This window comes from Spinacia oleracea, chromosome 3 (genome assembly GCF_020520425.1).
Source record: "Spinacia oleracea cultivar Varoflay chromosome 3, BTI_SOV_V1, whole genome shotgun sequence".
Taxonomy (NCBI): domain Eukaryota; kingdom Viridiplantae; phylum Streptophyta; class Magnoliopsida; order Caryophyllales; family Amaranthaceae; genus Spinacia; species Spinacia oleracea.
In genome coordinates this window covers 125,685,203-125,688,564 of record NC_079489.1, presented here as the reverse complement: position 1 = coordinate 125,688,564, position 3,362 = coordinate 125,685,203, and the positions used below count along the sequence as shown (strand labels likewise).

Sequence of the window (3,362 nt, the reverse complement as noted above, 5' to 3'; positions counted from 1 at the left end):
TAAGCATTAATGATTCAAAACATAATACCACCGGAAAGGTTACGAGCTTCAATATTTGATATTTGAGAATCGTGCTAAATACTATACTTATGTACAAGTTGTAATTCCACATATCAAACAATAGAGAGCTCCACCTAAAACAATAAATATTGGATTATCAGTATAATTAATTTAATAAAATTAATAATGATTCAATATCCAAAGCTGTAAAGGAAAAAAAGAAAGAGAACTACAACTATATGACTTGCAAAGCTTCCATAGTTGCATCAACTTACTTCCTCAGCAACATGTGTCTTGTTCCATAATGCCCAGGCAGCCATCAATAATCGACAACACGCCGCCTTGCTACATGAGTTAAAGAACCCAATGTAACTCACCCACGTGACACTCAACAATAAGCTATCTTTACTATCCAACTTATCAATCTCCAGGCAAGTTGTTCATTATTCATTACTAAATCATTGTAAAGAAACAAAAATTAGACTTCATAACAAATACAATAATAATTTCTGAATTGACATAGATACACATAAAAGAGCACACACACATGCAAGTAACACACGCAATATACATAACTACACCCAACACATAATTGAAGACATCATAATTGACAATAGCTTCAGTTTTCCCATCGAGGTTAGCTCCAGATTCTTCCCTGCAACATATGAAAAAAATTTAGTTGTTTTAAATATGTATATATTATATTAAAAACAACATATGTTATATGTTCTAACTAGTCAAGAACATATTCTAACAAGAGAAGCTACATGTTCTAACAATTGAATTTACATGTTTTAACAAGTGAAGCTATATGTTCTGCACAATATTCCTATATGTTTTAATCAGTTAAACTACATGTTCTAAACATTAAGCTATATGTTCTAACAATTGAATTTATATGTTCTAAACCTCAGTTAATAGAAGATCATATATGCTTAGCTGAACAACTTGAATCTAGACTTTAGTATCTTCAATAAAAGGTCATTACATTCACAATATATTACTAGGAAAGCATAAACATGTTTAAAAGAGAGCCTACAAGAAGTGTGGAATAATTCCAATATGTCATGCTTGAAACAAGGAAAAAAAAATTCAAAGGTAGTGAAGAAAACTAGGGAGCTAAGATGGCATGTCATGCTTGGAGGTGATGCTGGTAATTGTTAGTTAAGACTTAATGAAACTTAAATAAGAAGACGGGTGGAGAACGAAGGGATTACTTTTCTAGGGAGAAATGGGAGAATCTATTACCCCTATTAGTTCCTACCAATATTAGATGGTATGATAAACTCCCATTAAAGCTTATTCATAGATATCACCTCCGTACTCTAATTGTAAGGGTCAACCTGGGCTCAATATCAGCTATTAAGAATGTAAAAATATAGAAGTGTTCGGTTTAGCTCCCAATGATATAAGTTATGCAAAGACCCACTCGCCTTCCCCTTAGCTAGCTCAAAAATTCCCTTTTGATTCAATTAAACAAAAGTTCATAACAAAACATGTAGACACTTAAACAACGAGAATTTAGGAGCAACTAAGCACAAGCATACCTACTCTATTTATATTATCAAGGAAAGTACGAGTTTTATTCAATTGAAAGAGAACATAGAAAATCAAACTTGGAGAACAACTTATGGAAGTGGATAACCAGAGCAACTTTTAAAGGATAAAACATCTCAAAATTAAGCTCCTTTATATGTAGCTATATTTATTCAGATGTTTTGCATAGTTGAAAACATCACCATCTTACATTTTGATGTTCTAAAAAGTGACTTTCATGTTCTAAACATTAAACAATTTTGTTCTAAACAGGGAACCTTCATGTTCTAAATGTTGAACCTTCGTGTTCTAAAGAATTGAGATTATAAAATATTATCCAAATTTGCAAGGATGTCCTTCAGAAGTGCTTGTTCGATAGTAGGGCTACCACTGCGTTGTGGCTCTGATGTTTTGACGCGTTCAATATCATTTTCGTCATTTAAATTTTCTCTGTTTAAACATTCAGAACATATAACTATAGGCTATAGAACATCATGAATTAATTCAGAAAATAAATAATCAGAAAATATAGAAAAATTCACAAATTAATTCAAAAAATCAGAAATTAATGACCTAAAATTCAGAAATTCAAAAACTAATCACAAATTTATAAATCTGAACAATTAATCACAAAAACTCAGAACAAATTGATTATGAATTCAGAAAATCACAAAAAATAACAAAAAAATCAGAAAAATTAACTCATGACATAGAACATTCAATCGATTAATTACCTACAATTCTTCTTGATCTTCTCAATCTAAATTGTGTTTTTCGTCGATTTTTTTTCACAATTTTATCTTCACTTTTCATTTTTTAGCTTAAAATCAAAAGTACATTAACTTAAATTAAATTCTAAAACAAGCGAACAGTTAGAAATCTGTTTATTGTTGTTTACCTTCTCTGTACGTAGGTTTTTCGGCCTGATTTTATGATTTTTCTGCTTCTTCATCTTCAATTGTATAAAAATTAAAAAAAAGGTTAAAGTTGACGAAAATTGTAGAAAAAAGGAAGAAATATACAAGAATTCGATGACAAACTACTTGAAATCATTGAATAATCGAGTGAATTGAAGCTTCTTCGACGTTTTTTAAGCTTTAATGGTGAGAGAGGAAATGGTGAGAGAGGGAGGGAGGGAGTGAACATCTGATATTAGTTTTAGAGAGAGAAACATCTGCCTTTTATTACTTGGTAGGTGGGAGGTTAATCTTAGCCCTTAAATTTCATCTAATCCTACGGATTAGATTCATGCTCATATATACTAGTATACTCACATAAGGATCTATTTTCACCGGAAACCTCCCCTGTATCGGGGAGGGATCCGGTGAGAACACCTCCTTATGTAAGAACACTTCTTATGGTGAGAACACTTTTACACTCTCTATGTTCTATATTTATTCAACAATGTTCTAAATTTTCAAACTCATGTTCTAAATTTATTCAATGATGTTCTAGATTAATTCAAGCATGTTCTAAAATTATTCAACCATGTTCTAAATTTTTAACCTCATGTTCTAGATTAATTCAAGCATGTTCTAAAATTATTCAACCATGTTCTAAATTTATTCAAGCATGTTCTAAATTTATTCAAGCATGTTCTAAATTTATTCAACCATGTTCTAAACTTATTTAACCATGTTCTAAATTTATTCAACCATGTTCTAAACTTATTTAACCATGTTCTAAATTTATTCAACCATGTTCTAAATTTTCAAACTCATGTTCTAAATTTTTAACCTCATGTTCCAGATTAATTCAAGCATGTTCTAAAATTATTCAACCATGTTCTAAATTTGTAAGCTCATGTTCTAAATTTATTCAAGCAT

General features: G+C 30.4%; 1 long non-coding RNA gene across 1 annotated transcript; it reads right to left on the bottom strand.

The window, feature by feature from the left end:
* LOC130470507 (uncharacterized) lies at positions 1-2,674 on the bottom strand. Its single transcript, XR_008930989.1, has 3 exons — positions 2,435-2,674; positions 276-655; positions 1-134 (listed from the first exon to the last, which is right to left on the bottom strand). It is a non-coding gene; the product is annotated as an uncharacterized lncRNA (long non-coding RNA).
* Between the last annotated feature and the right edge of the window lie 688 nt (positions 2,675-3,362).